At 48.7% G+C, this 21,075-nt stretch overlaps 1 pseudogene across 1 annotated transcript in view; it reads right to left on the reverse strand.

Annotated features, from left to right (window-relative positions):
• The window catches only part of LOC144155362 (luciferin 4-monooxygenase-like), a 41,625-nt pseudogene extending 20,873 nt beyond the window's left edge, over nt 1-20,752 (reverse strand). Inside the window, exons 1-5 of the transcript XR_013319560.1 lie at nt 20,612-20,752; nt 5,723-5,931; nt 4,383-4,590; nt 4,140-4,246; nt 2,439-2,638 (exon numbers count right to left, since the gene is read on the reverse strand). The product of XR_013319560.1 is annotated as a luciferin 4-monooxygenase-like (transcript). The remainder of the gene's footprint in view (nt 1-2,438; nt 2,639-4,139; nt 4,247-4,382; nt 4,591-5,722; nt 5,932-20,611) is intronic.
• Nucleotides 20,753-21,075: the final 323 nt, after the last annotated feature.

The raw sequence follows: 21,075 nt of genomic DNA on the forward strand, positions 1-21,075 counted from the left end.
TAATCCATACGCCATATAATTTAATACAGGTGCCAGCTAATTTATTCAAAGTGCCAACCAATTTAATCTCTTCGCAAACCAAATTATCCAGCTATCAGAAAAATGTTTAGGAGTGTTTTGTGTGAAATTAGGCGCAGCTTTGCGGACTTTGTTGCGCGTGGTATGGTGAAAACGTGGTGTTTCTTGATCCATCGTGTGCAAAATATGTTATGCGCACAGCGTAATGTACATTTACTAACACGCGCAGACAATTGGTGCCGCGTGCTGTGAGCTGATCGTCTGCGAGAGCACCGTCGATAACTCACGTCAGAAGTATTATCTGCTCTTCTCGTAACAATGCCTTCGGAAGCTCCTTTAATAAAAGCACATTACTTAAATGCCATTTGCATTCTGCTTTTCAATTAGTGAATGCTTTTCTGCAGTGTTAAGCATTATTTACAAATTATAATATTGTTTGTGAGATTGTCAGAAATATCGCCTGTTCGCGACGAATTGTCGTCTGCTCGCGTAACAATTCGCTGGCAAATCTGCTGGCGTAACAAAACGCTAGCAGACGATACTTTTGGCGATCTCGCAGACGATCAGCACATGGCACGGACGGATCAAACGAGACCACTCTTCTGGTCTGCGGGTGTTAGCATATGCCCATTAAGCTGCGCGCATATGATATTTTGCACATATATATAATGGATTTAGAAACAACGTTTTCACCACAACACGGGCAAAAACGTCGGCAGAGCTGCGGCAAATTTCGCACAAAACACTTCTGAACATTCTTCTGATAGCTGGATTAATTTGGTTGACGAAGGAATTAAATAGGTTGGCCCTTGGATTAAATTCGCTGGCACCTGGATTAAATTGGATGGCGCTTTGGTGAAATTTGCTGGCTTCTGGAATACATTTTATGGCGATTGGATTAAATTGTGCGGGAAAACCTGTAGTTTCATGGTGATTTTTCAATAATGTGTCGCATGAGCGTCGTCGGTAACGTTAGCATCGGTCATCTGGGTTAAATTGGTTAGAGTTTATGAAGATTAATTCCGCCAGCGCTGCTATGGAACGTCAGTGTTCGTCTCTTACTGTGCGTACAATTCATTCATTCATCAGCCCGTTTTTGACCTCTGCAGGAAGAGGGCCTCTCCCGGTATGGGAGATTTAACGGCAGTAGACTGCACCAGGGCTGTCAGATCCTGTGCTGGTGAGGGACGCTTGCATTCCTGATTTCTCGAATACTTGTAATGCCGAGTCCCCTTTTCAACTCATGTATCGCTATTTAGGGGGAGAGGGATGCAAGTATTTCTCGGCATTACTGAGTAATGGGTTTGTTTGCCTCTTTTCTGACAATTATTTTTCTCCCCGATGGTGAGCAGAGGGAAGTGAGACCCTGGCATGCATGCACCTTATAATCAGAAGAAGCACACCAAAAGCAGATCGCATGAGGGCCGCGCCCGTTGCGTTCAACGCGCCTGTACGCAAGTGAGAGCCTAAAGAGCCTGCTGCGTACAGCGCTAACTGATAATATAAAAATTAGGTCAAAAGGAAGGAAACATGAAAGACTGAAGAGGGGCCGTTATGAGACGACAGGTGGGTCACTGAAAACGTGAATACTATAGCTCACGAATGGGGTACTATAGCCGGCCTCCATACGAAAACTCGTCAGCTGTTATAATTCACCAGCAGTTGGTGCACACGCATGCGGGATTAATTGCGTTTTTTCCAGGCGGATTGACCAAATAGCGGTTATCGTTGTCTATACACGTTGCTTAGTGTTTTCGTTCCGCCAAACTGGCACAATTAACTTGGCTTGCGCGCGGGAGTAGTTGATCGCGTTCTGGGCGTAGAAAACGTTTGAAAAGCGGAGCAGTTGTGGGAAGAACAACAAAGCTGGTGTTGAATAAATGAATTTATTGAACGGGAAATTGAAAGTCCACCAGCACACACGCACGCACGCATGCAGCGCTTGAGGAGGGAAAGGAACGGGAGAGGAAGCGATTCCTTCCGCGCGAGCGCTCGTTCACGTTCGAGCCGGCACAAGAGAATCACAGCGGTCCTGTTTCAGCAGATTTCACACTGGGTGGAACTGGGTTTAGTAGCTCAGTTACTTAATGTGTATTCGAGCACATGAGTATTAATATCGCCTGAATGATTGCTTCAAGCACAGTATAACGCCTGCCATACGACGTGTATCACACGCGATGTCACCTTGCAAACAGCAACGAAGTCTTAGAGTGCTTTATTTTTTATATCGAACGTATTTCACACGAGAAACGAACTTGTGAAATACTAGTGATGAGTGGAACTATCAGCTCTCGTCAACTTTTCGGTTCGTACGTGATCAACGCAGCCTTTAACAGCGTGTTACTGGCATGAACGTCGTGGAGTAGATGCGGCATGCCTTAGACCTTCGGACAGAAGGAAAAGGGGGGAGGCTTCCTGACCTGGCCGCGGTCATGAAGGCGACGACGTTTCTGTGCGAGAGCATCACGCCCTTGGGCATCCCTGTAGTGCCGCTCGAGTAGAGGACCAACAGAAGGCTCGCTGGATCTGCGGCCGGTGGGGCCGGATGCTCGGACAGCGCCGTCTTCCGCAGTGGCTCGAATGGCAGTGCGGCAGCGTGGCTTCCGAACACCACCAACGTCTGCGCGTTGTAATATTTCATCGTTTTCAATTGACTATCACGCCTCTAAATTTCGCGCCACAACTCGCCGAGGCCACCACTATATAGCGGTTTATAGCATTTAAGTATGCTGGGACATGCCATCATACGCATCTTTTCTTGGTGCACAGCGGGGAACAAAATGCTTACTTGTTTCGAGCAGCAACCCATGCCCGAAGCCCATTCTGGCTCTGTACAACTGTCTAATGCTACCGGCTTTATGGTGGGCCAAGAAGATACCCAATATAATTTTGGTTTCCCACGTCACTGACGAAAACTGAAAAGCTTCTACACGCCCTATAGAACATACACAGGTAAGTACATGCGAGAACAGCCCAGGCCCGAATTCTGCGAAGAGCTGCTTTATCGTTTAGCTTACAGTAAAACATAAGTCCTTTCCTAGAGTTTGAAACCAAAGTGGTCGGGCCTCATAGTTCCTTCGTCAGATCTCGCAACTAAATTTCAAACGCAACAGGATTTTGCTCAACTTGCGCATAACATGCGTAACCACACGAGCAGGGCCAGACGCCGCCGTCTTTGCGTTATTTTTTATTTTTTTTTGCTAAACTTAAAGTTCAATGTGGCATTGAATAGCGAACTTTGCAATGCCATGCTCTATTTTATCCAGGAATGTTAAGAATTAAAAGAAGTGCGCGCCCCAGACACGTTACAGGATACAGGCGTTTAGTCAGACCAAGGGCTTTTATTCACCAAGGATAAGCCCATTCCTAGGCTGTCTTTTTTAAGAGAAGACCTGCGCTACACGTCACGGAAGTGCCTTGTCGCGCACTTACCACGTACTGCCGCAGGTGAAAGTTTTTATTTTACATTTTGCATTGTGGACCAGAACAACTACGAAAATCTCATTCTTACGGCATACGTAATTTTATTGTGGATGGCACCGTCATCAGAACACACATTGATATAAAGCAATACTCCCATGAAACTATCATCTTGTAATGTAATGCCTGCATAAGGTGCCCTTGCGTGCATTACCTCCTGTATCACGTGCGCGGATTTGCGCCACACGGAATACTGATTTTAGCCTGCAGTTTACAACTTCACCGACATTAAAGAAACCACAATAATCGACAACAATATCATAAGAGAGGCCTGAAAGGCGCTTTTTAATTACCAAGTGGGCGTATGCAACCCTATAGCCCCCTCCGAAAAAAGGAAATCCTGGCTACGCTCCTGCATATAGCCCCGTGGCCTGCAGGTCAAACATACATATAAACGCGTCTATAGGTACTGTGGTGACCCCTAGAAGGATCATGCTTACTCACTGTCTGCATTTCGCACTGAAAGTTTCTATATTTTCTTGGTATTTTCATTTGTTGTTTTCTTTTCGTTGCCTGCTTGCATGCCAGTAAAGTAGAACGCTTTCTTTCTCATTCCATATCTCTTTTTCTCGTCCGCCTTCTTTTTGTAGATCGTTTTTCTATTGCGCAGTTCAGAAATTTGTGAGTAGTGGTCAGAGCACCTTGATGGACGGGACCTTCTGCTGGGCAGCGGCGACTTTCTCCACAATCGCCTGGTCGCTGAAGACGAGGACGGGTTTCGCATCTCCGAACTGGTGGCAGAGCTCTCCTGCACGTGGCCCGAAAAGACCACTGAGTTGCAACGTTCGATGGGCCGTTGTTCTGTTCAGTCCCTTCCCTACTCCTCGGTGCATGCAGCCCTTATAATTGGCGTTTCTAAAGTAGAGACCGTGAAGGGCACTAACGTTGCGAGAGGTTGGGCTTGGCGAGCACGATGCAGCCGCCGGCGAGCACGACGCCGTAGAAAGCAATGATGGCGTCCAAGCTGCTCCCGCAGTGAAAACCCGCCATGTCACCCGGCCCGAAGCCCAGACCGCGTAGGCCCGCGGCCACCCGGGAACACTGCTCCTCCAGCTGCTCGTAGCTACAGCGCTCGCCCGTCGCGTTTTCGATCTGCGGCCAGAGAATCGCTTTTGAGTTTTAGCCACGACATGAACGTTGAATTGTCGTGACCCGCCACTGGTAGTCGCCTGTGGCATTCTAAGATTCCGTTGGAAAGTAAAACCTGCTTTCCCGAAGATCAGCGGCCCTTGAGTTCGATAAACAAAATATTAACATCATTGCTTGCTCGTGGCTCAGCTCACTGCCGAGGGCCTGAAGCACGTTCTGGGTAGGCATACAGCGAGTTCGTTTCTGTGGCACTAATGGATGTCATTCGCCTGGAAGCTTCACCATCATGCGATCGTGCATCTAATGAGCTTCATTGTCAACGTATAATTAGGTGTTCTTCATGAACAGAGATGTTAAATTTCTGATTATTATTATTATTATTATTATTATTATTATTATTATTATTATTATTATTATTATTATTATTATTATTATTATTATTATTATTATTATTATTATTATTATTATTATTATTATTATTATATTACTATCATTATTATTATATTACTATCATTATTATTAGCTGCTACAACATTCATGGCGCAAAAGTTGATCTAAAACATGATACTTTTTAAATTCCAAAATTTCAGGGTGACTTGTGCCCTGTGCTGCGAATCCGATTTCAGTGAACGTACAATCAGTGCTCTGAATATCTTCATATATTTAATGGTTCCCCAAGTCTGTTTCTCAAACATGTCTGTTAGATTGTCTTGAAATAACCGCCGACTTTTCTTATCCTCGTCTTCATGATCCATAATTGACATTTATGCTGTCACGTCAGCGTGAAACATAGTCAAGGCCATCCTTTCGTTCTTAGCTTTTCTCTACTCCCTTCCTTGATTGTGTCGTTTCCCTAGTGTGCATGCTATTTTTGCTCTTTGCGCTTCACGAGATATCCGCAACAATAGCGAGTTTTAGCTCACCGACGGTCCGCTCCGCTCCGATAGCAAGCGGGAGCGCCATTGCGCATGGGTGGCACGCCTGGCCGCGAACGGCATTGGCTCCGGTTTCGCTGAGCGCGCCGCCGGTACAGGAGCGGACCTTCGAAGACGGTCAGCTAAAACTCTCTAATAACGATATTTTCGCGGCTTGATACGAGAAGAGGCTCCGCCAATCATTCCGGTGTCATCCTCACCAGGGCAGTTCGCTCCCTGAATTTCTGCCATGCCTTCCGGAGGCACGTCGCAAAATCGATGTCAGGAATGGGCAGCTCCGGCATACACGACCGCACGACTCCATCCTCAATTACAGCGCCCTGGCTGTAAAAGGGGCGCTGAGGGTGGTGCCCCTGACCGGATGACTGGGTATCAGCCATGCCGAGCTTCGGTCTTGTAGTTGATTGTCCTAGAAGGAAACAACAGAATGCGCATTGGTATAATTTACACTTTCTCGAGGGCACATTTCTTCATATTCTGCGGTTGATTGCCCTAGAAGGAAACAACAGAATGCGCATTGGTATAATTTACACTTTCTCGAGGGCACATTTCTTCATATTCTGCGGAATTAGCAAGAACAACGGGTGATCAGTGAGAATGATTGGCCGCGTATAAATATGCATAAAAGCCAGGGACAGATTTAAAGGAGCCATGCACAAAAATGCAAGTCTCATTCATTCGAACGATTGCCTCGTTAGAATAACACTGGCACGACTTTTAACGTAAACTTCACTCATATAAGCTATAATATTAGGGAAAAAAAGAGAATGGCCACGCGACCCACTAGCTCATTTCCCGCACTATACCTATGACGTATTAGGGGCAACTGTGTGATTGGCTGCAGCCGGCAAAATCCAACGCAAATTAAATACAACTTATAAGCTTTCAGAACGGGCTATTTGCGCTCAAATTTAATGCGTATTCTTTTTATAGCAGTAAGAATGGTGGATGGGGTAAACTATGGAAGGTACGAGCGCACACGTAAACATAGAAGCACCAGTGCGTACTGCGCGTACTATGCCTGTTACAGCTGCACAGCTGTCCGGCACGTTGAGCTTACACTGGCCAACTGACATAAGTGACATTGTCTTCTGTGGCTCTGTTCGTCGAGCATACCCAATGTTTCACAAAACAAGTACAATCAACCATAACAAATATTATCCAGGCGCAAATCCGGTCAAAAACAAAGCAAGGATGGACAGTGGCCCCGAGGGTGGACAGTGGCCCCGAGGACTGACAGTTAACAAGGCGTTCCGCCGTTCGGTGCAGCCTTAGCCGGATACTTACGTTCGCTTCAGTACTTGTCCGGGATACGCCATCGCAGACGTATCGAAACACACGATTCAGCGGAAGAATAAAAATTATGAAAGAAATAGTTTAATTTCTCAGTGCATAAAGCATCGTTTATGGCCGGACAAGCGGTCGGGCACTATAAAAATCAAAATCTTTCGAATAAAAGAAACTTTTATTTTGTCTGCACGGCCCCTTTATGGAAGGAAGAGGGGGGGGGGGGGCTGCGCTATGTGGAATGCGACCATTCCTTTTTCCAAATTCTTAAAAAAAGGTCGTGCAACTTACTAACAGAGCACGAACCAGTTACTTGTCCCAGTATAAACTAGGTACTTAGTGGATTTTACTAACTGGCCATGCATAACCTAGTAAAAATGTACGCATGACAATGTGGATCGGCTGAGCATGCAGCGTGACATAGACACATTCAACTCGCACATATCACACTTAGACGACCAACAAATAAATTGAGCAAGAAAACCAATGGAATGCACGAGGAGAGCGAGTATCGAGATTTTGTCGCACGTAAAAGGTTCCCATCTGGTCTAAATTAATCCGGGGCCGCCCACTACGGCGCGCGTTGTAGACTCATAGCCCAGGGGTCGTCTGTACGGCGCGTCAGACCCCACATTCAATATTTCAATCTCCCACACGTTAAAATACCCGTTATTCAACCTCGGCGACTGTCCTTCACAGGCCAATGATTGTCATCATCATCATTGTAGGGTTTAACGCGCCGACGCAACGGAGGCGATGAGGCGCGCCGTAGTGGAGGGCTCCGGATTAATTTTGACCCCCTGGGGATCTTTATCGTGCGCCGAAATCTCGCCGTACGGGCGTTTTTGCTTTTTGCCTCCATCAGAAAAGCGGCCGCCGCGGCCGGGAATCGAACCCGCGACCTCGTACTCAGCAGCGCAACGCCTTAGCGGCCTATGATCGTCATTGCCGTGCGAAAATGCTGAGCCTTTCCGTGACGTGCGAAAAACTTGGGCATTTCAGAAACGGCTCAGCATTTAACGGCCACGGTGAGGAAGCTTAAATTTGGTAGAGCCTACATTTGCTATCATTGATTTATTTTTTGGCACGTTGAAAATGAAGCAAGAATATACCACCGCCCCATCGACAGCGTACGCTGAAACACACACACACACACACACACACACACACACACACACACACACACACACACACACACACACACACACACACACACACACACACACACACACACACACACACACACACACACACACACACACACACACACACACACACACACACACACACACACACACACACACACACACACGCACGCTCACGCGCACGCGCACGCGCACGCGCACGCGCACGCACGCACGCACGCACGCACACACGCACACACACGCGCGCACGCGCACGCGCACGCACGCACGCGCGCGAACTCCCGTTAAGACAGTACAGCGCTTGTACTGTCTTTTCGTTCGTTAGTCCCCGTCTCTGCGCTGTTTTTCCCCCTGAGAAACTCCCGTCAGTACAAACTCGGTTAAGGCGAATTCTCGTTTCCGCTAACAACGTGGCGGGGACGTTTGTTTGGTTTTTCTTATATTCGAAGAAAAAAACTCCGCTGAAGACGAACAGCCTTGCACGTACGCTTCGGTTAAGACAAACAACTTTCGGGGTGACCACCACTGCTGGCGCTTCTGGGTAGCGAACATGGCAGTCTTGGCGGGGTACGGCGGGGCATTCACGCGACCAGAGGGAAAGAAAAGTAAAACAAAACCACAGCGCGAAGCGAATTCGTGAATTCGGAGGTATGTGTTTGTGTGTGTGTGTGTGGGGGGGGGGGGGGGGGGGGGAGAGCGACAAAAAAAGAGACGCGAATAAAGCTACCACTTCTCTCATCCTTCTTCCCGTGGAGCCAGGGGCAAAGCAAAGAAAATAAAAAGAGCGAGGGAGCGTTTTGTGGCCGGTCTGGTCTGGAGGAGAGAGGCGCAAAACTAGAAGTACAAAAAGAAAATGCGCGCCAATCCTCTCTGTGAATGTGTATGCGACATCACTTAAATCACTCTGGCTCTACAAATAGTAAAACCAGAGACAAGTGAAATGCACTGAACTACAACCTTTTATTTCTTGAAAGAGATATTCTTTGCTAAGGTTAAATCAATGCATGATTCATGAAAGGTGTTTGTTTGAGTTGTATTGGGGAAGCACATGAGTGGAAACTTTTTTTTTATAAAACTAAAGGAAGCTCAAATACGGTGTTACACGATCTCACTTCTCCGTCTCTGCCGCCGCTGACAGAGGCGACGAAATCGGAGAGAGATGGAGGAGCAAATACTTTTATTCAGATTTCTGAACGGCTCAGAGCGCTAGAAAGGGGAGCGGTTCCTTCGGCACTGGAGCCCATATGCATTCCGCGCCGCCTGTGCTCTGTGCACCAACTGAAGCTGGGCAGACAGAGAGAGCTGGACAGCAACATGTCCCGTTGCTGTTGTTGGGTAGTTGACGGGAAGACAGGAGGGTGCTCAGGGCTAAAGTCGCCCACTCCGGTAATGTGGTGGAGTGTTTCTACTTCTGAGCAAAATTAACATTCAGCGTCGTAGCGATTCGGGTGCATTGAGGGAAGGCGCGTCGTATGGTACGAGCCGTAGGGTAGTTGTTCCGTGGAAAGTTAAGGATGAGGCAGGGGTAGGCTCTGTCGCTGAAGGCGATAATGCTGGGTTATGTCCCTGAACGTATCAAGCGGGTGACTGTCCTCGTGCAGCTCCGTAGCATGGGGAGAGGGGCAAAAGCGCAGGCCTGTTGGTGGGCGTATTCGTTGTACTCCATGGAAGCGTGAGAAGGCGTCTAGATGAGCTGAATGGAACCGATTGGGCAGTGCTCTTTTAGCACACGCAGTGCAGCTCGGGACACTCACCCCGAATTGTAATTCTGCTAGGCTTGTTGGTAATCAGTGACTACCTTCCAAACCCATGGTAAAGCGAGAGCCAAGGCGATGGCTGCCTCTTCTGCTGCCGTCATGTCTTGGGTCTTGAGTGCGGCACACGCAATGAGGTTGGTTCTGGTGTAGCCACGATGATGGGGTACTGCTGCCCTCGATGTTGGGAGGCGTCTGTGTAGATAACTGCATGATCCCCCACGAGGGTGGTCTGAGCGCTTGAGCCAGTGCTTGTCGGCGACCCTCGTGCGGTGAAGGGTTCAAATTTCTTGGTAAAGGGGGGAGCATCTTAGTTCTTGTCGCCAAGAGTCCGGGAGTACATCAGGAGGAGTCACATTTTGCGCTGCCCGGCCAATCTGGTGAAGGATGCAGCGACCCAGTACAGTCATGCTCAATCGGAGCTCTTCCACGCGTAGTGGAGCCCCATCCTAAGCAGCCTATCCGTGGAAGCACTCAGGGGAAGACCAATTTCCCACTTAACCGCATTATAATCATTATACCAAGCATCTTTATGTCCTCCTTGCCTAGAAGATAGGGGTGACGTAAGTGATTCTCTAGAGGACAAAAGCTTGAATTAATCGATGGGTATTGGCTTCCTTGAGGCCTCGCTTCTTGGTGGCGACTCGCCTGATCATGTGTATGATTTGATTGATGCTGTGTTTGAGGCGCTGCAAGGATCGTCACTCTTGTTGTTGGAATGGAGATGTAGGCCCAGGATTTTGATGATGGGGCTTGGAGTGATGGCGATGGCCTGGCCATTAAGGAGTATTTGAGTGTCTTCCTTGATGTGTCGTTTGGCGTGAGGGCGGACGACAAGGAGCTCTGATTTTTTAGGTGAACACTGGAGTCCACAGGCTTTAGCATATTGGTGTACTAGAAGTGAGATAGCATGCGTTGGTCTGAGCTTTCTTTAATTTTTGTAAGTCCTAGCGCATGCTGAAGGTGCGCACACGGCCGCTACACGTGCCGTGGGTGGAGCGCACAGTGGCGCGAGAGGTCGCGTGACGCTATTACGTGGCATTCATTGACTTGATTGATTGTAGGGTTTAACGCGCCGAAGCAACGCAGGCGATGAGGCGTGTCGTAGTGGAGGGCTCCAGATTAATTTTGACCACCTGGGGATCTTTAACGTGCGCCGAAATCTTGTACACACGGGCGTTTTCGCTTTTCGCCTCCATCAGAAAAGCAGCCGCCACTGCCGGGAATTGAACCCGCGACCTTACGTGGCATTCAGCGAGAACGCAGGGATCTGGCTGAACCGCACCGCCTCTCTTCTCCGCACCGAGAACGCACCGCCTGTCTTCTCCGTTTCCACGTGGGATCGTAGCCCAATCGGTACAAGTGGCTCACGCTCCGTTACTATATTAGTTCGAGGTTCGTTTCCTGGCGGTGCCAGTAACTTCTTTCATTTGTTCGCGGGAGTTTTCTGTTGACACCAACGGTCGCGAAACAACCCTTCGGGGGTAGAGGAAAAAAGCTTTGCGTTAAAAAGTAGAAGAAAACTCAAAGACGGAGACCTTCTGTTCGCGAACGTAGCAGCTCTCCTCACTAATGCAGTTTCTTAGCGGGAACATGTGAGTTTGCGACGGTTCGCGTCGCGCGTCCCACCGCGGCACCGTCTAGAAAGCGAATAGTTCCCTCTTTGTCTCTGCTGCATTGTCGCTTCAGGTAGAGGGTGTACGCTTTTCGTCGTCGCTTCGACGGGAGAAAACCAGCCAAGAGCATTTGAAGACAGTCTTCTATCAAGTTGCGCACTCAAATAATTTTTTTGTCTTCTTTCTCCATTGCAAGTCTACTTCATTCCCTGTCTTAAAGCAAGATATTTGCATGCAGCTAGGCGTGTTGTCGATTCTTTTTTTGGGAGGGCTTCTGATAAGACGCACAAATTATCATCGTCCCTTCGAGTTCCGAAAACCGGACCTGAACCGGTATTTTTGCCGGAACTGAACCCGAACCCGAACCATTATTTTTTGGCACGTTGAACCCGAACCGGAACTGAACCGAAAAAGCAATAACGGTTCCCGGTTCACGATGAAACGGTTTGATCATCAGCTGTTAATAATGCGCGGTCAACGCTACTCGGGTATTTTCTTTTTCGCACCATGGGTTTAGTAACTTCTCACGCAATTTCCCCTTCAGATCGGTCAACACTTTGTTCGTCGTTGCAATATGAAGGAAGGTAGGCGCACCAATGTTGCAATGGCATGCTACTTCTGGCAGCGCGAAAAGTATGCAAAGCTGAGCAAACGAAATGTCCAACTGCCGGAAGCCTGCAGGCCTTCCCTCGCTGCAACTGTGTAAGCGCAATAGGGCCGCAGGACTGCTGCACTGCGCAACGGCGAAGGCCAACACCCATAATATGCATACTTGTTGCATTTCATACTTCTCTTTAAGGAGGTCGCGTACCTGGAGAGTGCCGGTAAGTGTGAACCTCAAAATCTGCTCTATGGGTGAGCCATTGGCTGCTAACCACAAGGGTGCGAGTTCGGCCCCCGCACCCGACTGCTGGTTTCCTGATGTAGACGAAAACGAAAACTTGCATGTGTAGATTTCGACGCACGTTAAAGATCCTCAGGTGATCTAAATTTTTTGTCGGTCTTTATTACACGGTGTGCCTCATAGCACAGAAGTAGCTTCAAGGCATCAAACCGACCAATATTTTTGGGAGGTGTGCTTCTATTCGAAAACAAAAAGTACAGGCCCCACCGCATGGTTTTCAGTTATTCCACGCCGAGTTCACACACGAACAACTCCTGCTCTTTTTTGCTGCATTCAGCCATCGAATGAGCAAAAAAGCAATGCCGAAGAAAACCACGGAGCAAGACCCCTCTACCCCCATAGATATCAAACACCTAGAGCACTGGGAAACCCTGCTGCGCAGCTCTGATCCTCTAACGCAGCTACGCCTTGCCCAGAGGGCTGAAGATGCCGCGGGGGCCAAGATCTCCTGGCTGACTAACGCGGCAAAGAGAGTCCAAGCTCTCTACTTCTGGGCAAATAAAGTTCTCTCTCTCTCTCTCTCTCTCTCTCTCTCTCTCTCTCTCTCTCTCTCTCTCTCTCTCTCTCTCTCTCTCTCTCTCTCTCTCTCTCTCTCTCTCTCTCTCTCTCTCTCTCTCTCTCTCTCTCTCTCTCTCGGCTTGGCGATTCTTTTATGCTCAGATTTAAGCGCAGCAAAAGAGGCGACGAGTGACCTGTGGACCTTTCTCTGTTGCCCAAATTCGCATTATGCATCCAAAAAGCAGTCGGAGAGGCACCGGCAGGGAAGCTTTTGGATGCTGTCGTGTTTCTTCTCCTTTTTGTTTTTTTGGCTTTGAGAACACAAACATTGAAATTAAATCCGTGTTGGTTCGCATCCTGCGGGTTTCTCAGGAGGTCATTCCTGAAACACTTCGAAACTTGCGGGCTGTCCTGGGGTTGAAATGGGGGAGGGGGGGAACTCGCGATATAGCTATACGCTAAGGATCCTCTGGGACGCAGAGGAAACCTGCAAACAAACAAAAAAATAAACCACTTAAAAAATAAATTACATACCTGGCATTTTTTAACAGCGGAGCTGTTGTAGCTGCCCTGTAGCGCGTAACCTGTGTGGCGTGTAACGCGTTAAACATTGCCAATAAATTACCAATAAATTGCCAATGAATAATTAAATTACGAATAAATTGCCGAGCGCTGGTGAGCGCGTGCCTCGCGGTGACCGCCGAGAGTTCCCAGTACACGCGAAGGCTTTAGCAAAAAAAAAAAAAAAAAAAAAAAAAACACGGGGGAAAGCCGGCTTTCCCCGGTTTCTTTTTTTTTGTTTTGTTTGGCCTTAAAGAGCGATAAAATGCCGAGCGCTCGTGAGCGCGTGCCTCGCGGCGACCGCTGTTCATCCTTTGCTTGCGCCGTGGACAACAAAGCTGGGCGCACACTACCGCTTAGAAAATTCCGCTTGAAAAATTTGATCTTGGAAAAATAGGCTACGGTCGAACAGCAGGCGACGAGTGGTAAATGACCGATACACGGGTTACTATGTGCGCTACTCATGGTATACATGAAGGTTGCAACTCTCGCGGGTTCCTTATTTCTTGTAACGTTTGGCAAACAAAAGAATGCGTAGTACTTCCATAAAAGCCTACCGAACGTCCAGAATAAAAGAAAATGCGGGCGCGCATAGTACGAACGGCAAACTCAAAACTCTCGCACGATAAATTACGAGCTGACCGATGCGGTGCGCCTTAACTACCAGCAGGGAGGAGTGCTCCTCGGCAAATACAGGTCTAGAAAACAGCTCACTTTGGAACCTTTTTTCATTTCCTGACTATGCATGCGATCTAGCTATAATATTACTGCGCGAAGGGAAGTCGACACCCTCAAGCGACTTCACGCACGGCTCGAGTCACGCTTCCGTTGAGAAATAATAATAACAAAAAAGATGTGTACGCTATTTCTGTGGTCGTCCTTGTATCATCTTTGAGCACAGCAAGTTACACGGCAGTATTTGGGCATCTTGGACAACGATAAATGCCGACGTGCGCGTCACTAACCCCGGGATATCATGTATACAGCGGTAACCGGAGATCCGGGAATCCCCCAACATGACGGAAGCGCACGCGGTTCCCGCAAGAGGGCGCCAGTTTTTGCATAAGGTCTATTGCACAGCCAATGCAATTCAGGCCCTTTTTTCTTTCACGTACCATCAACTTCGTACCCGCTGGAGCACTTTCCCCTCCAGACAATTGAATATATCATGCTCTATGTAACAACAGGGGAAATGAACGAGCGCCAATGTAGCAATGATCTGTTGCTGCTGGAAGCGCGAGCGTAGTGCAAGCTTACCAAACAAAATGTCCTCGGCAGCTTGCAGGGGATATAAAACAACTTTGCCCTTCTCTAGCTGCGACTTTATTGGAGCAGTCAGGCTGCAGGAGTGCTCCACTGCACTACAGCGAAAGCCCTCACCCGATGTGTGCAAACTTTTTGAATTTCATAATTTGTTTAAAAGGTCCAACACCTGCAATTTGTTAATACTTGACAAGTGTGACCGCAGGAGCTGCTCAGTGGCTAAGCCGTTTGCTGCTGACCACAAGTGGCCTCGGTCTCCCTTCCCCACGACCGTTTTTTCTGAAGTAGATGGAAATAGAGAACGTCCATGTATCGAGATTTTGATCCACGTTTAATATCACCAGCTGGTTAAAATAAGTCTGCCGGCCTGCAACATAAGCTGCGCCTCGGAGCAAAGATAAAGCACGGGACATCAAATGCGCCAGTTTTTTTTTTTAAAGATGTGCTTACACGGAAAACAACAAAAAAAGAAAAGGCGAATCGTGTTGTTTTAAAATATTACGCAAAAAGTAAATAAAACGGAATAAGTAAAAAAAAAGTACCGAAACGTGGATATTGCTCTATACTTTTCTTTGTCCTGCCTTTAGTTCCGTGGTCAGTTTTTGAGGACAGTACAGTGGAAAAGTTCCGTTTTTTACAGATACAAATAACAACAGATATGTCAGGGAAAACTGTTAAGGTTCGCACTTAATCTCTTGGCAAGAAACTGCAGCCCTCGACCTTCTCTTGGAAGCAGAAACAGTAACAAAGCAGATGACACGTGCAGAAAGGCAGGCCGGTACCTCGCACTGTCCCATTCGCCCAGCGATCATCCTTTCTGCTTGTTCTGCAGTTTTGTCTTTTTCAGATCTTCTTTTTTTTCGAATGTGCACTTTTACTGACTGCATAACTCGCTACATTACTTCTACTGCTACTCGTTCCGCAGGGGACGAGTACGGGACTGCTGTGGACGAATTAAAGAGCGGCTACCCAAAAAAGTCCCATCTCATGCTCCGCGCGTCAAATTTCCCTGTCATTTTGTAACAGCATAATCTGCTATAATATTCCGCAATGTAGTACACGGAACGATAGGCGGGGGTTAGGCGGTACGATAACATACAGATTGTAATGCGCACATTCGGTATAGCTATCGCAAAAGGAATTGCAGTGGACAGGGCAATAATGCAGTGACTGAGCGTTAACTAAAGCTAACTTTTAACACAAGTGTGGCTAACACATTCGATGAGGTGACAGCTAACATATTATTCAGGGTGACCAAATAATCTAATTTATTGGTAGTATTTATGTGCCTGTTGTAGGATCTTTCTGTTTTGTTACAAATATAAAAAATGTGCGCCATTGGTATTAAGCGCTGGTATTTGAATGCGCCAGTACGCAGACCTAAATTTAAGGCTTCAAGGTTAGCGTGATGGGCGATTCCCTAGCGACGATTGCGATTTCAACAAAAAAGGAAAGGGCAGAAAATATATCCCACCGTCATATCTCTTGGCGGTGGCTTTATGAATAGTCGCTAGGACAACATAAAGTCTGGGCGAGAAGTAGGTGGTAAATCGTCGCCACTTCATCTGTTTTTCCAATATCTCGTAATTGTTTAAAGTTTGCTTTGAAATTGTTGTTGTTGTTTGTTCGTTTATTTAATCGCCTCAAGGCTTAGTGGACACTAAGCGGGTCCGATCTATATCAAGGAATCCAGGTTGGCCTCCCGGATATAGTCCAGCAAGGAACTGTAGGCAGGACCATGGAGCCACCGATGGTAATGCGTGTCTTGCCGCAAATTTAGGCCTGCTGCCATCAAACATTTCCTTCGAATGTCCTTAGTTACAGGGCATGTCCATATTAGGTGGTGAAGGTCTGCCGGAACGTTCAGGTTAGACATTTCACATGCCCTCGGTAGTCCCCTTTCCATCCACTCGTGCGGGCAGGAGTAAGAGCCACGCCCAGTCGGATCCTTCGTAGTACAACCTCCTCCATTCTGGTAAGGTTGAGGGGGAGGAGAACCGAACACGGAGGTATGAGAGCACGCGTTCGGCGTCGAAGATCCTCCTTTGCAGCCATTCTTTTGGCCCATGGGTCACTTGGGAGCTGGGCGGGGGATGGTGGGGCCGGGCAGTTGTGTGACAGGAAGTCAGCCTGTTCATTTCCTACAATACTGGTGTGACCAGGAACCCATGACACAACCACTTTGGATGGAATTTTGCTGTGGAGCTGGTGGATGCCTTGACAGATGATGGTGGTCGGCGCAACCTGTTCCAAATAGTGGATCCCTTTCGTAGAGTCGGTACGAAGACTGCTGGTTGTCAAGTCTTCATTGGAAGCGGCTGCACACAGTAGGGCGTGGTGTATAGCCTGCAATTCCAGCAGGATTGGGGTGCATGTGGCAGAGGCGTAGGCAATACGTCCTTCGATGCTGGGATGAGTGGGGCTGGTCCACGCTGTGACTCCATGCGTTCCTGTGCATGAAGCGTCGGTGTAGAGGAGGTATTTTTCGTCTGGTCACGGGTTATTTGAGAGGGGAGAGAGCTGTACTTTACCCTCCTTGGTCCGCCTTCTCTGCAGATGGCTTGTCTTGTTGGAGGTTATAATCGTATAACCCCAGGGTGGAAGCTTATCCTGACTTTCCGTAGGAGCCAAGGTGCCCAGGTTGAAGTAGTCGTACAGTGCATGGCCGTTCTGCAGACAAGCATACTTTGACAGTCGCACAGCTCGGCGTTGATTTATGAGCTCGTCAATTGTGTTGAGCTGAGCTTGTTCCTGAAGGACCGCTATCGGGGTGATTCGAGGGAGACCGGTGACGACTCGCATGGCTTCTCTATTAATAGCTTCCAGTTTAGCATGTTGGGATACGGTTAGACGCTGAAACTGGGCTTCATATACCAGTCGTGGTTGGAGCACAGCGCACGCCAGCCTCCGAGCGACCTCAGTTCTTGCACCGCCCACTTTTGGCGCAATGCGGCGGATTAGGCGAATGGTATTTCCAGCCGTTTGCCTCACTGCTTTAAGCCATGCTGTAGCGGTACCAGCCTGGTGAATATGCAGGCCCAGAATACGGAGCTCTGTTGCTTCAGCAAGCTGATGAGCGCCCATGCGTATAGATGGAAGGTGGACGGCGAGCTTCTTGCGGCCAGCTTTGTTAGCGACTGTCATGTACTTCGTCATCTCGGCGGATACAGTAAGACCAACCTTCGCTGTAAATGCCTGGATAACTTCAAAAGCCTTCTGCAGCGCTGTATACTGCATCTGTACGTTTTTGTGCATCGACCATACTGTGACATCATCCGCGTAAATGAGGAAGCGTGTGTGCTGCACAGTGTCGAGCTGCCACGCTAAGTGAATAAATACAATGTTAAAAAGTATGGGTGACAGCACAGCTCCCTGGGGGACACCACGCACCGAGTGAAACAGTCCTACTGGCTTCCCTTCTACACGGACAGCGAATGTACGGTTTTTTAAAAAGGCGGCGACATAATCAACCACACGACGTGGCAGGCCCAGCTCAAGCATAGCACGTATGATAGCTTCGTGGGATAGATTATCATACGCCTTTGAAATATCGGTTGCCAGTATGGTACGAGTGGCGTGGCTGTATACGAGGAAATATTCAAGATGTCTTCGGACAACATCGCCAAACAGTATGCTCCAAAGTGTGCGATTTGATGTACGGCCATTCATACCGTAGCACCACCGTAGCCACCTTTCACGGGAAAGAACCTTTTGGTATTGTCGGGCTTTGGCTGTAAGGTGGTTAACCCTGATCCTGTCCTGGAGGAAGTCGGGATTTCTCCGAGCAGCGATATAGCTGTTTTCCGTGCCGCCCACAAATTAAGGAGGTGCATGTCAGGGTTCGGTTTGGCCTCCTCTATCCACGTTTCGATCGTAGCCTCCTTTATCTTTTGAGTCAGTGTACTGCGTAATGTAGATCCCGATAGCGGCACGTCCGCAGTAAGTGAACGGAATTTGCCCCAGTTGGTAATACAGGCCTTTCGCTTGTCTTTGGAGGTAGTGTGCGGGCGTAGATGAATAAGTATGGGGAGGTGATCATTGCCCCAGGCGTCTGGCTGTACCTGCCAGTTGGGCGTCCGATTTCCCATCCACCACGTTAGATCGGGAGAATTTGTAGTAGTCGTGCGGGTAGGCTTGAAAGGAGCGTTGAGAAGCTGACACGCCGCGTCGAAAAAGGTCTCATTTTTGTGCTACAGCGGGAGGTCATTGCGTATCCCCATTCCATGTGTGGTGCATTAAAGTCACCACCGACAAGGATTGGGACGCCCGGGTACGCTCTTCGTAAATGAGCAAACCAGCCAAGACGTATACGGGCCGATGGCGTATAAGATCGAGACGAGTATAACGGTACCGCGCGGAAGACGTGCGTGAACAGCAACTACTTCCTGGTTGGTGTTACAGCAAGCATTAAGGTCTATCTGTGTATGTGGGTATTGAGCAGATACATACACGGCAGCCTTGCCGGGATGGGAATCCGCGGCATTCTTGCGCCCATCTGGTATGGTAGGGAAATGATACCTAAAAAATCCATGTAGTGGGTGCAATATGTTCCTGCAAGAGCAGTGCCCACTCGGAATTTCAGTTCTCCGATTTTGTTTGCGAGGCCCCGGTGATTCCACTGTAGGATGCTAAGTGAGTTGACGTTGAGAGTTTTGCGTTGTCCCGAGTTTGCTGCTCTCTAGGGACTGCTACCGCTATTGTGCGAGGAGGGGTGATACAAAGTCCAGGAGCGTCAAAACAGCCGCGGCTATCGGAGATGAAAGGGGAGCGAGGAGGATGCGCACAGCCTCAATGAGAGAGGACAGCACCGAACACAGGCCCCTAGTGTTTCGCTCGTCTTTTGGTTTCCGCTGATGTTGCATTGAAGCTCGGCGAGCAGAGGCTGAAGGCGTAGTTGGAGTCGTAGCCGGTGCCATCACAGGCACCTCTGTAGATGCAGGTGGTTCCGCGTGCCTGGGAGTAGTATCATGCTGGGCTGCTGGAGATCGCTCTGCCAGTGCTGGTGCAGCAAGGGGCGGCTGCTTTGGCCCGCGTTGAGGAACAGGGTACGGCCGGAAAGTCCTCCTCGGCGTACTTTAAGATCGGACCCGCAGTTTGCTTGGTTCAAGTTTCCTTGCGCCCTGTGCCACGCCTTTGCATAAAAAGCCGATTTTACTGACTTGTAGTCCGTGTTGTTAGCAGACTTGAGCTTAAAAATAGCCTTCTGATCACGACGGGCTGAGCACTTAGCAGATGTGGATTCGTGATTTTTGCTGCAGTTCGGGCAGCAAACCTTTTCAGCGGAACAGCCCGTACGATCATGGCTGCCACCGCACCGGGAACATCGCAAGGAACTTTTGCACACTTCAGACATGTGCCCAAAGCGCTGGCAATTTTTGCACTGCCTGGGTGTTTCCACGTAGTTGTACACCCGGTAGCGCGTGTATCCGATGATTACGTGCTCGGGTATTGTTTCCGTGCCGAACACAATCTGAGCACTCTGATGTTTTCCCGAGTCTGGGGCAGATTTTACTGGCGCCCTCAGGCGCAAGGCATTAAGAATGTCTTGATTAGAAAGGTCCATAGTGACTCCCCTAATCACTTCCACTCCGCAGTTGCTGGGCCTTGGCTCATATACCTGCACCTTGATCCCCGCAATGCTAGAAATCTTCAAGATGCGCTTGGTGGCGTCAGCATTGCGCGTGTCGATGGCGAGAAGGTTCAGCCGATAGTTGGGACGTACTTGTAGCACACTGCCTGGAGCCAAAGATTCCAATCCCTCTTTGAGAACAAGGGGATTGTAACGGGTGATTAGTTTCAAGGAATCGAGAGGCTTTACGACCACGACAATCCCGTGTCTAAGAGGGCTCGGGACTGCACTCACGTCAAGAGGCCTATAGGAACGTTTAGAGGCACGGTGGCGCTTCTCAGGTACAGCGGGCTGAAACGGCTGGGACTTTTCATCCTGAGTTGCGTTTTCGTTTCCATATATGATGGTCCCAGAAGTCCAGTCAGTGATGTCGGAAAAATCGTCCATGTCGTCCGGCAGAGGCTGCTCGGAAAAGACCACAGGAGGACTCACTTGTCCAGGAGGAAGCGACGTCCCGGAGGATCCAGGATCGGTGCTGCAGGGGCTTGAAGCGGCCGGCGGGCCTGACAAGGCAGCAACAATGGAGGCACCAATGATTCCAGGCTCCGTGGCAGGGCCTGGTGGGTCACCCGACGGTTGGCCGAGAAATGTTGTTGGCGGCGGCAAACACACGGCCCCGCCCGTTGCCGGAAACATATTTAAACCTCTAAACACCAAATTGCCAGCAATTTGTTCGATTCAAGTCTAATAACACAAAATAACACAGAGATAAGGTCGCGGGGAACAGCAGCATTTTGAATTTTTGTTTGTATTTTGGTTTGACTGTTGTTTTAAACTACTAAATGTTTTTTTTCTAATTTAAGTGAAAATTCAACTCATCGAACCGGTTCGCAAACCGGTTGAAGCTTTCAAGCTCCCGAACCGGCTCGCGAACCGGTATTTTTTACGGGTCGACA

Source organism: Haemaphysalis longicornis, unplaced genomic scaffold (genome assembly GCF_048455015.1).
Source record: "Haemaphysalis longicornis isolate Haplotype H1 unplaced genomic scaffold, Haemaphysalis longicornis Haplotype H1 scaffold_1, whole genome shotgun sequence".
Taxonomy (NCBI): Eukaryota; Metazoa; Arthropoda; class Arachnida; order Ixodida; family Ixodidae; genus Haemaphysalis; species Haemaphysalis longicornis.